At 44.8% G+C, this 14,032-nt stretch overlaps 1 protein-coding gene and 1 long non-coding RNA gene across 21 annotated transcripts in view; one reads left to right on the forward strand and one right to left on the reverse strand.

Moving 5' to 3' along the window:
• Positions 1-3,871: 3,871 nt before the first annotated feature.
• LOC116098283 lies at positions 3,872-4,520 on the reverse strand. The gene is made up of 2 exons (XR_004121781.1): positions 4,466-4,520; positions 3,872-4,383 (listed from the first exon to the last, which is right to left on the reverse strand). It is a non-coding gene; the product is annotated as an uncharacterized LOC116098283 (long non-coding RNA).
• Positions 4,521-4,705: 185 nt separating this feature from the next.
• Itpr1 (inositol 1,4,5-trisphosphate receptor type 1) overlaps positions 4,706-14,032 on the forward strand; it is a 335,636-nt gene continuing 326,309 nt past the window's right edge. For 15 of the 20 annotated variants that reach the window (XM_031382803.1, XM_031382806.1, XM_031382804.1 and 12 more), the window contains exons 1-2: positions 4,706-4,963; positions 5,802-5,878. The gene's annotated coding sequence lies outside the window, so the exon portion shown is untranslated. The remainder of the gene's footprint in view (positions 4,964-5,801; positions 5,879-14,032) is intronic. The other 5 variants (XM_031382819.1, XM_031382820.1, XM_031382822.1 and 2 more) reach the window with 2 other exon arrangements.

The raw sequence follows: 14,032 nt of genomic DNA on the forward strand, positions 1-14,032 counted from the left end.
TTTTTTTTAACTTTTGTAACTTATATGTTGACTACCTGGTATGGTCACTGACCAAGTTCATCCAAGTTCTCTCTAGTACACAGGTGACTAACTAACAGGCTCTTCTAAATTCTAGAGCTCAGACAACAAACGTGGAGCCTCCGATTTGTGATGTTTTCTCATGGAAGAACAGGATGTCCTGGGTCTGGATACAGGAAATGCCTTCCCTTTCTAAGCTTCAGACCAACTTCTTCTCTTTCCTGTTTTTTCTTTGCTTGTTTTTTAAATCCCAGCTCTGTTTCATCTCATGTAGGCTGTTGAGTGTCTGCACGTTATCACGTCTCCTGGCCATTCTTAGAATTCGAAGACCTCACGGTTCGAGAAGTGCTGAACACCCCCTCTTTACCCAGTGCCCAAGTTAAAGCTAAAAAAGGTACACAAATACTCATCTTCAAAGATCTTATCTTGCCTGTAAGAACAAAAACCACACAGAAAGTTCAAACACAATGTAGTCTTTTGGGTGTATCTATCACTGGGTTTTGGACCACTCAGTGCAAGAACTCCAAGGAACTCCAAAGTTCTGTTGGTGTTTAGACATGCATGTCCAAGAGTTTTTATAAAATTATCAAAAAGAACTATGTCCTCTTTCTTCTACCACAGAAGGTTAAAAAATGACCAGGAAAGATGATCTGGTAACTACATAGACAATTTCAATTTCTCTTTACTGATATTTCTCATGCTCAACTGTACTCCATCTCACCAGGTGAAAAAGAAGTTTTCTCCAAGACAGAGTAAGTTCTATGATTTGAGTATCATCTTGCTGTCTTGCCATCTAAGGGGGGACTTGGAGAAGCCATTAACTGAAGCATTCAAGGCTCACTGTGATAGTCATGGATGACTGGACTTTGTGACTAGAGGAAACTAGGAATTTGTGTTCAAACTGACATTTATTTTGTGGCCAAGCATGGTTTCAGGGTGAACTGCTGTATTTTCCTGGCCTTGGGGCTCATGTTTTTTTTTTTTTTTTTTTTTTTTTTTTTTTTTTTTTTTTCCAGTAAAGCTCAGGTGAGGTTTGAAAGCTCATTCATGCCCTGTAACTCAGGGAGCCACTGGGCAGGCAAGGCGAGGTTTAGTCACATTATTTTCTCCACAAACACACACCTTGGATATTAATGGTGCAGCTGGTTGTCACCCTGGCTTTTTCTGCATCCTGCTTTCTTTGGCACATCTTGCTTCCTTTAGTAGGAGAGGACCTGAGGGTGGGCTTCTCAGCAGATGAATTTAGAATTTAGTCCAAGTCTGCAGCCGTGTACTGCTGACAAAACCTGTTTCTATTTGTAGGGTTTCCCCGGAGTAAGCTGCAGTGCTAGCTTTGGACTGTCTTCAGACTTAGCCTGTTATACTGTCCTGACTGCAAAGTCCTCTGAGTTCCCTGCGTGGGCATTTCAAGGGTAAAGTTACACATGGGTACTTTTAGGGCAGATTATCCTTTCTTTTTACTGGGCACGTGGATGGTATACATTTATGTATACATGTTTGCACATGTATAGGGATATTTGTTCACGGCACATATGTGTGTACAAGTATGCCAAGGCCCAAAGGTGATATTGTGGATCTTCTGTCATGTTCCTTTATATTTACTAGACAGGGTCTCTCACTGCACCCAAAACTCACCAATTCCAGCTAGTGTAGCTAGCCAGCAGGCCCTAGGTGTCCGTTCCCTGCCTCTGGAGTGACGGATTTACAGGTCACTTATACCCGCCAGGCTTTTATCTTTGTCTGTACATCAGAACTCTGGTCTTCATGCTTTTTGTAGTAAGGGTTTTAACCACTGAGCTACCTGCCCAGCCCTGATCCTCATCACTTGGCATTGTTATCTTAGGGATCTGATTCTCCGTTTTCTGGACTAGCACCATCCAATAGAGTATAACATGAGCTGCAGATTAAATTTTTAGTCAATTTAAAAAGTAAAAAAAAAAAAAAAAATCAGGAAAAGTCATGTCAAGTGTGTGATCCAACATATCCGAAGCCTTGCGTTTGAAGGTGCTTGAAACTCACTGTGTATTTTATAAGTACTTCACATCTCCTTTAGAAGTAGCTACATCCTCTGTACCTACACGGTTGGTAGCAAGAAAAATTCTAACAGAGAAGCAGCAGCGCACCCCCCTAGACCCTCTCCCCAGCCCATAAAGGAGTATAAGCCACTCATTCTAGCATCTATCAGGGTTAGCATTGCCACACATCAACTGCCTGACACAAGGAATCTCTTTGGGCCACAGTAGAATTACAGTAGAAAACAGTACTTTTCTGTGATCTGGCAGCTTCCAGAACCTACCTACCAAACCTTGAACACACTGACAGAGAAAACTGATATGAGCAGCTAAAAGGCTCACATGCTCAGAAAGATATGCTTCTGTCGCTTTCTGTCTCCATTACAAAGTGGCAGGAAATCTTTTTTTCCAGATCTACAACAAAGTGCAGACAGAAGAGTAAGGCTTTTTGAGTCAAGAGGACTAGCATATACAAATGTAAGACACAATCTCTCACGGAAACTTGTGGTTGGGGAGGGAAGACCCTGGATAAACTAGATCAAGGGCTTGTGCCTATGGTGTGGCGAGGATGAAAATGAGTTACGTGTACCTCTCAACTATGGCCAAGTATTCTTTTGGAAACCCACATTAGATCACGAAGCATTCCCCCCTCCTCTTTCACCAGTTATATTATTGTGGGCTGATTTGTTAAAATTGCTTGAAAGTTAGAGTCAAAGGGCTTTGGAAAGTGGATCAAGTTGTTTTTATTGGGGGAAGGAAAAACAACAGATATGAAAGGTGTGGATTCCTCTGTTGTGACAAGTTGGGGTTTTTCCAGAGGACAAAGACAGGCAGCTTGAAGCATCCCCAGATGCTTCCTAGATTGCCAAAGGCACCTTTTGGGAATAACTTAACCCTGCATGCCTTTAGCTTCCCATGGGCTACTTAAAGAGCACAGAAACAAAGCCTGGGACACAGCACCCACCCATGTGATGCCCAAAATTGTTAGGCTGAGCACTAACTATGTAATAATTCTTAGCTATTTTGCCCTCTACTGTTCTGAGAGTTTCCCCGAGGCCTTAGGCAAGGCTTTTGAATCACGTAATAGGAAAAGAGAACGGGCAAATAACCGAATCCCTCTCTAGATGGCAAAACTGGGGTAAAAAGATGACAGTGATTTGTCTAAGGGCTTTAGAGGCTGCTCCTAAAATGGAAGGAGGGGGTCCTTTAAGGAAGTGGTGATGAAGGTCCCAAAGGGCAAGTGCTTAATATAGCTACAGGTTGGAGATGCGATGGAGAAGGAAGTTAACCTGGTTTGTCCTGGTCCTTGGCCTTATACCTGCTGAGCAGAGCAGAGATAACAAACCCAGAATTGGCAAAACTCATATACATAATAGCATGATGTACAGAAAGAGCACGTAGGCTGAGCATGTAGAACCATTTGTTGTCATTACAAGGATTACTGTTAGTAGGTCTTTAGCGGTAGCAGACAGACCCCATTTAGGATGTTATGATATATTTTGGCGCGCTCTCATATCCTGGCATAGTGCCTGGCCTGGCACCCAGATGACACCCGGGGGCCGTTTGTGGAATGAATACGTGCAGTCTGGTTTGGGGGCTGGGGTGCAGTCTGGTTTGGGGGGTGGGAAGGGGAAGGCGACTGTAGAATAACTTTGCCTGAGGTGCAGGCTTTTCTTCCCAAAGCCAAAGCTCTAAGCACTTTGCAGCCTGGAGCCTACACTATTTTGTGGTGTGTTGAAACCCACTTCAGCCTCAGAGGCTTGGGTTGCAGACTTGCAGCCCGCCTCGCCTGGACGCACACATCTTAGTACGAGCAGCTTTCTCCGAAGCCCTTATTTTTCTGGTTTGCGGTTTATTTACTTTAGCGTTTACAGATTCCAGGAGCAGAGGGGTCCTAGAAGCCGGGTCAGGACCGAGGTCGCGGTCTGTATTTCTTTCCTGCCTCGCGATCACAACATCAGCAAGTCACAACATGGTTCCTTTATTTGCTCATTTGACAGGGTTGCGTTTCTTTTACCTCCCACCGGGCGACGAAAGACAGACACAGCTCGGGTTCAGAAAAGGGCTCTCACACGATTCCCTTGCATCCTCCATAGCAGGGACCACCCCATTTCCAGACTTAGTTTTTCATGCCGACACTAGCAGGATCCAATAAAGAACTAGAACAGATTTAATAAAGACAAACTTGTTTCTTTAATCCTTGACCGCAAACACTGGCGTTTTTGTGCCTCGGATTTCTGAAATTCTTGGCTCCAGGACACAGGGCGCGCGGGGGTGGGTAAATAGCTTGTAAAAACTTCCCGAAGCAAAAATCCGAGCTCTTCCTCTCTCTCCGTCCCCTAGTGACACCTGACTTTAGGAAAGGGAAGATACGACAGTCAAAAGAGAAGGGTTCACAGGGGTAAGGGATACCCTGTGGGTCGGGCTGGCCAAACCTGGGGAGTCCGGTGTTCTGACACAGGTTCGCAACCCGAGCCTTACCGCTGGGCGCCCCTCCCCCACCCATCCCTGGTCAGCGCGCGGGAGTCTATTTAGAACCCAGCCCCGGAGCCCAGGTGATTCTGGGACTTGTAGTCCTTCTGCTCAGCCCCAGGCGCCGGCACGACCTAGGACTCGGACTACATTGCCCAGGGAGCTTCCCGGCCTATATAAGTGGCTGGGCGCCGCTTCAAAGTGCAGTAACCATGTGGATGTTCTGCTGAAGCGTTTCCTCAAGCCTGCCGGGGTGGGAGGAGAGGAGGAGGTGGTGGTGGTGGAGGAGGTGGAGGCAGGGGGTGGAGAGAGAGAAAGCGCACGCCGAGAGGAGGTGTGGGTGTTCCGCTCCCATCCTAACGGAACGAGCTCCCTCTTCGCGGACATGGGATTGCCCAGCGGCTGCTAACCCCTCTCCTGGTCCTGATCCCCCAAACCGGCGTGGCTCCCCGGTCACCAAGGTAGCTGCTGGGGCCGGGCAGAGGGCGCGGGGAGTTGGCACTGGCTCCCGTGCGCAGAAGTTTTTGCCCTGATCACTGGGAGTTCTTGGTGGCTTTGCATGCGCTTGGCGTGTATTTTGGGGCTTCTTTCCCTGCGAACAGTTTTGGGAGGAGGTCTGATCTTTTTTTTCAGGCTTAAGTAACCCCAAATGTCCTCGACTCTAGTGACCGGCTTCAACCCCCTTCCCCGTACTAAAATGGCATTCCCCCAAGTTGGAAATGGTTGGACTGTCTGCAGGAAATAGTTTTTTCCCCCCTCTGGGGGGGGGGTATTTGAGGGGGTGTCATATGAGTTTGCTCAAGGAAATAATCTTTCTAAAAATGTAGCTAGTCCTGTTGCGCTGCTCAGCTGGTAGGATCATGCATGCGTGGGGGCCACCGTGGGTTTAAAAAAAAAAGGAAGAAAACCGGAGGGGTGGGCAGCGATGAGGGAAGAAGTGTGGACTGAGCTCGTGCCCAATGAGGACGCGGGTTTCACATACTTGGCCTCCACGCGGGGAAACAAGTGCTTTGGGATCTCAACACTTCCCTTACTTCCACCCCTCCACCCTCCGTCCGGCGTGTTCGAAGTTTCTGCGTGCCTGATCTTTCTGGTCAGCTACGGACGGGAAATAAGCATGCTGGGTTTGCTTTTATCTGGGGGCAAGAGATCCCTCCGAGTTAGCTGCTAAATTTGGAGGTGGGGAGTGGGATCTGCAGGAAAAGCGGAGGTTAAAAAAGTCGAAACTTGGATTTGGGAACATTCTAATAGACCCTCGCGAGATCCCCTACTCAGTCTTCTTTCTTTGTAAATATTTAGGAGCTGACTACAAGGGAACAGGATTTTGCATCCTTGGCTGGGCGTCCATTGGCTACAGAGTGCCTGACCTGGGTCAGGTGAGTGTGGGAGCCTAGTGCTGTAGTCAAGAATGGGTTTTTGTCCTAAGCATTTTTTTTTTTAAGTCCTCTTGTAGCAGCCATAGAGGTAGAGTAGGGAAGAGAAAGAAACCTTGGTCAAAATTGCTCATGATCTTGAGTGAGTAAAGATCCAGTGACAGCCGCTTTTGAAGGTCGCTCAGAATTGAAGCGTGGGGGGCGGGGGTTGGAGGTGCGGTGTGGTTAAGCAACAACAACATGAAGTTAAACGGACTGTAAAGTGGGTGGTCCCTTACCAGGCTGAGAGGAACCCTCATTATTTAAATTCCCAAAGATGCTGAACTTTTCATCTGCCAAGATCCCTAAGCAAAAGTGAGATACCCCTCTCTTCCACAAACTGTCACTGGGTTCTGTTCTGTTGTGGGCATGCCCGGAACCAGAGTGGGCTGGGTTGCCAGAAATGAAAGTGACAAATTGAAAGAATGAGAACTTCATAATGGGAAGAACTTAGAGAATACCACTGTAGCTTCCAGGATTTCACTGGAGCCACCTGAATGTCAAGGAACCCAGCCTGCTTCTCTTGCTTTGATACCCGTTCCTGGATGAGGGGCTGAGGGCAGCATTTCTGTCAATGTAATGGCATATATAAAATCGTCACAGCCCATTTCTAGAAAATAAAGCCTCTGTAGGTCCCTACACAGACGCCCCCTATGGTTTCAGATTTGTCTATTGAGTTTTTTCCTTTTAAAATGTCTGGAAATTTAGTAAACAACAGGTTAATAGGGGTGGCGAGGTATGGGCAGCTGGTCCTTGGTAACTTCTTTAATGTCCTAAATATTTAGCTGTTCCCTGGGCTACAATCTTTGGGCTTTTCTAATTAGTGAATAAAAGCCAGATACTTCATTATGGTGTTAAAATGCTTTTGTTTCCTGTTGATAAGATCCTCAGGAGTACCGGTGGAGCAGGAAGCATTTGGATGGGAAGGCTAGTTCTCCTATGGACTTAAGTCTGTGTTGATCAAAGATTGGGGTCATTCTTCTTTTTGAAGTATGTTATGGACGAGGTTAACGGGTCCACAGACTCCTTTCGACCTTTTGCCTAAAAATAATGAGGCTGTCCCGTTAGGTTGTAGCAAGCCAGGTGCAGAGCTGTCTATCACAGAAGACCTTAGATATGGGTAACAAAACCAAGATGCAGAATGAAATCACTGGGCAACCCAGGCAGTAATGTGTACCGCTTGTGTTTAAGTTTATGGGGAGGACTGGGGAGAGAGAGAGATGCTAGGAAAAATAACAAACACATCACTCTTAATGCATTAACTTATTTATATCTCGCCAGCAATGTACTAACTATACTTAGTTTGATGCATGAAGGAAATGATACAGCCATTGGCAGCGATAAAACACTGTAGGTATATGTAGGAGGATTTAATGTTGGGCTGAATTCATTTTGGAAAGCTCTGTGTTGAAAGCTTGAATCAGGACAGTTAAGAAGGAAAACCAGAGGAAACTCAGTGTCTACTTGAAGCATTAGGCCTGGCTCCTATTTGAAGTATATCATCGTTCACATCACAGCACCTGAGCAGGTTGAAAGAGTCAGGTGTGTCCCTACCTGAATAATTGGAGAGCTTAAACTGCTTTCAGTTCAGTCTGTGGAATGTTGGTAGCTTGTCCTGCGGCCCCTGGTTTGCCTGGTAGCTAGTTGTACGCAGTGTTTTTTCTTCCCCATTCATTTCTTTCTTCATTTCTATCAGTTGTGTGGATGTGTGCATGCTGGGAGGATACATTGCAAGTATAATCTGCTCTTGACTAAGTCAGTTCTGAACAGAAAATCCCATCAAGATTTCCTTCCAACCAAGCAGGGGAAGTTCTTTATGCTCCAAATGAATCACTCTGACCTCTCCGTGGAGGCCCTGGAAAGTCACTGAGGCAGTATCACCCATTCAAACAAGGTGGCTCCTTTTGCCAGCCTTCCTTGAAGAATGGACAGTGCAGTGGTGGCTTAGAAGAGAAATAGGTTAATGCCACAAGAACAATCTGTTGACTTTGCCCTCAAAGTGGTTTCAGCTGCAAAAACACTAGACTGTGGAGGTGGGGGTGGGAATGGGACACTCTGGAACCAATTCGCTGGTGTGCAAGACGGACTTGAGAGAAACTCACATGGCTTTTTAGCTAATAATGATCTCATGGAGTTTCTATCCGACTCTTTTTTTTTTTTTAATACAAGCAGCTCTTTTAAAACAAACCAAATGAAACAACAGATACCAAATATGAACAACAGACCAAAAAAAAAAAAAAAATCCACCAAAATAAAAGCAGGCCTGGAGTTAGGTTTCTAGGTCAAGCTGTCCTTGGATACTTCTAATTAAGGAATCTGCACAAGGACATTGTCCTGTCTTCTCGGCTCTTGGTTTGATGTTTTAAAATAAAATGCGTTACATTTGCAGATCTCTGATAACTAGAACTGCATGCAGTTGTGTTAGCTCTTTTTTATTTTTATTTTTGCTGTTGAAGTTAGATGAATGCGATTAGGCTTGAAGTCACCGGTATGAATTACAGTGCTTTTATGGGTCATTCTACCTGTCAGAGTGTCTAGAAGTGTTCTGAGAAGATGCCTAGTGAGGAATGAGCTGAATAAACTCCTGAAGCCACTGCCTGGTAAACCATGAGATTCCCTAGGCTGGTGGTCATAGTTGAAAGCCGTTGGTGAGTGCATGGACCGCACAGACTTTCAGCCTGTTACAATTGTTACCATTCAAGTGTTTCGTGTTACTTATTCCACAGATTTCTTAAATACCTGCCATGTGCCAACTGTGCTCTAGGTGCTTGGGGTATGGCAATGAGCAATCAAGTTGGTTCCTCACGGGTTTACATTGTAGCTAGTGGGAAGTGATCAATGTAAACAACCAAGTATTGTCGTACTGCAGGTGCACAGAGTTGCGGAGAAAAAGTTCAACAGGGAGTGGATGAACAGAGAATAACGGGGTGGACAAAGTATAGAAAAGTGGGAGAGCTTGTGTATTGTTTGTGGGAATGCAAGAGGTAGCTCTTAGATACAACAGTATGATATCTCCTGAAAATATAAAACTGAATTATATGATTTGACATTTCCATTTGTAGTTATCTGAGGAATTTGAAGCAAGAACTTAAGCAGTTGTTTTATATTGAAAGTTGCCCCCCTAACGTTAGCCTAAAAGCCAAAATGAAACCCCAAAGTATCTGTGAATACATGAATAAAAACCAAAGTGCTCTTCATGTGTTCACTGAACTATTTTTCAGCACAGAAAAGGAACAACTGTGCTTCATAGTGTATTTGAACCATGAAAACATGTAACTGAAAGGAGCCAGGCATCAGCGGGTACATATTGTATGATTCTCATAGTGTGAAGTGACCCATATGAATATTCAGATTTGTAGGGCCAGATTGTGGATGAAGTCTCAGTGGCTAAAGGAAGGGGAAGTGGGATTAATGGACACAGGTTTTCTGTTTGTAAACATTAAAACTGTCTGGAAATTGGTATGTATTATCCAAATAAAAAAATGAAAAACAAAAGTTTAAAGGGTATATTAAGGGTTGGGAGGTAAGGTAACACAGGGTTCTTTACTGTGGTGACGTTGAGGAGAGTGTCGAAGGAAGTGAGCCAGAAAACCATGTAGATGTTCCAGGAGTCCAGAGTAGAAAGTGCAAAGGCCCTGAGGTGGAAGGAGGTGGGGCATGTTGGAGGCAGGGCTAGCAGGCTGGAGTGGCTGCAGGTAGGGAGCAGGTAGCCTTGAGGTGGGAGGGTAGTCAAGGTTCAGTGGCAAAGGCCAGAGTTTGCAGATGAGCAGTTCTGAGGATTCCTGAACCCTGACAGGGTCCTCATTGTGGTTTTCAGCATTGCTCAACTCCACTGTGCTCTCTAAAGAGACTGGCCAGGCTGGCAGGACCACATACCAGCTGGAAACTTGATACAGGGGGCATGAGGGAGACCTAGATGTCCAGATTGGTTTGTCATGTGACATTTCCTGGCATTGAAGTCCGCTTAAGTAGGGAAGGAGTTTCCTCTGCTGAAGAATAGAGTCCGCCTTTGCTTTGCTCAGCATGTCCTGAGCACCATCTGGTGGTCCTGAGGTTCCTGCCCTGTGGCCACCCTGCTGTTCACCAGATTTCAACCGAGGATGTCCTGACGATGAGCGGCACGTTATCATCATCCTTGGGTGTGAGAAGGTCTACATTATTGATTCTCCTTGAAAGAGACACCTTCACGGGGACAGAACTCAAGTCCCTTGCTGTATCACTTACAAAGATTACATGCTCATTGTTAAACACTGGGAAGCAAACGGGCAAGCCACATAGCAGAACAATAAATCTGTCTCAGCCATCCGAGACTCAGTTCCCAGGCTTCTCCCCATGTGTAAAAATTAGGGCTGGAGAGATGGCTCAGCAGTTAAGGGCACTGACTGCTCTTCCAGAAGATCCAGGTTCAAATCCCAGCACCTACATGGCAGCTCACAACTGTCTATAACTCCAGGATCTGGCACTGTCACATAGACATACACACAGGCAAAACACCAATGCACATAAAGTAAAGGTAAATAAATAAATACATATTTGAAAAGTTAGCGGTGTGTTTGAATCTCACAGTCACAGCCCCTCCCATTTGCTCTCTTTCCTTTTGTTTGCACTGAGTCTCTTTCCTTGCTAGCCGGAAGATACCTGATACCTGCATTTTTTTCCTCCAAAGGTCTGTCCCTCTGATGGTATTTTATTTCATTAAAAAATGTTTGTATTTTATGAATTTTGCCCGCACTTATATAAGTGCACTGGCATACATGCCTGGTGCCCTCAGAAGCCAGAACAGACACTAGATCCCCTGAACTGGAGTTCCAGATGGTGTGTGCCATCATGCAGGTGGTAGGAACAGAACCCCAGTCCCCTGGAAAAGGAGCAAGTGCTCTTGACTGCTGAGCCATCCCTCCAGCCCCCATGGAGGGGTTTTATTTAAGCTAGGACATATATGGAATGAGTAGAGTACAAAAATACTACATCTTCCAGAGTTCATCATTATTGCACAATCTAGCTTGGTGTATTTTGTCCTTTGCAGAAAAGGAAACGACAGTTGAAGTGTAGTTCACTTGTAAACTCTCTTAGTTGTTCAGAATAACCTAATCCTGTGAAATAGATACTCTCTTCTGTATGTGGAGGGACTCTCTTCTGTTTTTTTGTTTGTTTATTTGTTGGGTTGGTTGGTTGGTTGGTTTTTTTAAATATGTGCATTCTAAAGATTGAACTAAGGACCCCATGCTGCAAAGCAAGTACTTTGAGCTATCTCCCGGCCCTGTTTACTTGTAAGGAAAACTTTTAGCGTAGAACACTTCAAACATAAGCCAGCATTATGTGTTGTGGTGCCTGCGAGGGCTGAAAGGGTTCTGGATTTAATGGACCTAGAGTTGTAAGCAGTTGGAGCTGTACAGTGTAGGTGCTGGGAACCAAACTTGGGTCTTCTGTAGGTGTAGCAAGTGCTCTTAGCCGCTGAGCTGTCTCTCCAGCCTAGACAGTAGCTTCTTCTTTTTCTTTTCTTTCTTTTTCTTTTTCTTTTTCCTTTTCTTTCTTCTTTTTTTTTATTAGATATTTTCTTTATTTACATTTCAAATGTTATCCCCTTTCCTGCTTTCCCCTCTGAAAACCCCTTATCTTATCCCCCTCCCCCTGTTCACCAAACCACCCACTGTCCTGGCATTCCCCTACACTGGGGCATCGAGCCTTCTCAAGACCAAGGGCCTCTCCTCCCATTGATGTTCAACATGGCAATCCTCTGCTACTTATGTAGCTGGAGCCATGTGTCCTTCCATCTTCTACAGTAGCTTCTTAATGCATAGAACCCACTTTGTTCATTGCACTCTGTGGTCAGCTATTGCTAACTCATGGCTAATCTTCCATCTGCAGCCACAAACACTATTTGATTATTTTCAAGCACATCTTAGACATACGAGTTCATCTGTATTCTAGTGTGAATCCTTAGGATTTGAATTCTTTATGTAGGTACAGAATGCAAACCTTAAAAGCCAGCGGCCTTGAGTGCTCTCCTATGCAGGTGCAGGGGGAGGGAATGCTGTTGGCATTCAATGCATAGAATATGAGTGTTAACTCAGCAATCTCCAGTAGATTGTATTCTGGTAGTTAGATGTAGAGGCTCAGTCCATGTCAATTCTTATTTTTGCCAAATCTGTTTTGTGCCCTTTGGGGTCACAGCATTATATATTTCAAAATATTGGCTGGTGGCGACATTGTTGGGCATCCCTGTGTATGGTATTCTTTAAAAGTACCCTGTGAGCTCACAGATTTAAGCACACTTTGTATGCTTTTCTTCATGTGGTTACTTTTCCTCCTCCTCCTCTCACCCCATGCCCCACACCCTCCTGTTGTTCATGGTTTGAGATAGGGTTTCACTGTGAAGCCCAGGTGGGTCTGAACTTGATGATCCTCAGCCTCTGAAGAGCTTGGATTATAGTTGGGTGCCACAGTCATTGTTATTGATGTTGTTAAGTCTGTCGTTGTCATAGAGTTACTGATGTCAGTGAGCGAGTTCAAGTCGGTTCCTGAAACTTTGGACAAGACCTTGAGAGGTCCATGGGTTTCTTCCTTTCTGTGTGACCAAATGTTCCAGGCTTCGTTTTTATATTTCTTGTCCCAGACCATGAGTCACCCTTTTCATCAGGAAGCCCTTGTTCTTTTGAGTGGGAAATAATCACATTGAGAAACCTTTGCTTAGGACCACTTGCTCCTGTAGATGATGAAGCAGAAATACAAATGGAGTTAACACCTGAATGCTTCTTTCTCTGGCTGCTTGTCTTTCCTTCCCTCCTCTCTCTTTTCTTCCCCTCCCTCCTTCCCCTTATTCTTCTTCCTCTTCTTCCTCTTCTTCCTCTACTTCCTCCTCCTCCAAGTTCCTTCTCTGCTTGTTTTTCTTCTTTGTTTTTTGATCTTTTTTTTTTTTTTTTTTTTTTTTTTTTTTTGAGACTGGATCTCACTATGTAGCTCTGGCTGTCCTGGAACTCACTATCTAGACCTGCCTGGCCTCTTACTCACAGAGATCCTCCTACCTCTGCCTCCGGAGTACTGGGGTTAAAGGCATGTACCTCTACACCTGACTTACCTGAATGCTTCTTAGTGACAACATTTCCACAGTGTATTTAATATGTCTGTGTTAGCTCAAAGGATCCTGAAAATAATTGGAACTTTTTTTAAAAAAAAGGTCTTTCAGCATATTCCTGGATAAACAAAACTGCTATTTATACCTCTTAGTGGCACCCCACCTAGAGGTGGGAAAGTCAAATTGTGGACCTTGTTCAACTTTTACAATGAAAGGACACATAGAAGACATCAAGTGTTTTACAGTGCTGGAGTTGGAGGCGTCTTGAGAATGGATCCTAAGTCTAAACACTGATGTTCACTTGCATTATATGCATCTTAAATGCATAGCCTAAAGATACTCTTAGACAATCCTTCAGTGGCTTTGTGCATGGAAGTAGTTTTATGGTGTGGAATTTTCTTTGTAGTGCCATGTCAGCATTCAAGAAGCTAGGAAATTTTGAGCATTTTGAATTTTGGATTATCCTGGCTTCACCTGCGCTGAAATTGGGCCGTGGTAATAGCTGGGAGGTAGAATCTGTGCTGTGTATGAGGCACCCCAGCATCAAAACAACAATGGGAAAAATATCCCATGTGTTCACTGCAACAACTAACCCCCTCATACACACACAGAAAGACAACACAAGAGAACACACGTGCTATTATTAGCTTCACTATTTCTCCTGCTGTTGGATTCAGTCCGAAGTTTGAGACTCACTATTTATATTTTTCTATCCTTGTGGCCCCAGGATCAGCATTTGATGTCACCTGGGAACTTGTTAGTAATTGTACTCTCAGGTCCCACATAGGCCTACTGGATCAGGATGGCGTTCAGTAAGACCTTTAGCTGATGTGTACCCATAGATGCTGGAGAAAGTCTGCCTTGGAGGATGCCCTGCCCAGTCCTGTTGGTGGCCTTTTATAGTTCCTGAGTGTTCATGGTTTGTTCTTATCCGTTGAAGCTCATCTTTGGACATGTCCCTGGCAGCCTTCCCTTTTTCAGGGAGATAGAAAGACAGGCTAACTCACCAGCAGAATTCTGACAAAAACAAAAACCAATGCTCC

The sequence above is a fragment of the Mastomys coucha genome, unplaced genomic scaffold (assembly GCF_008632895.1).
Source record: "Mastomys coucha isolate ucsf_1 unplaced genomic scaffold, UCSF_Mcou_1 pScaffold20, whole genome shotgun sequence".
In the NCBI taxonomy this organism is placed as follows: Eukaryota; Metazoa; Chordata; class Mammalia; order Rodentia; family Muridae; genus Mastomys; species Mastomys coucha.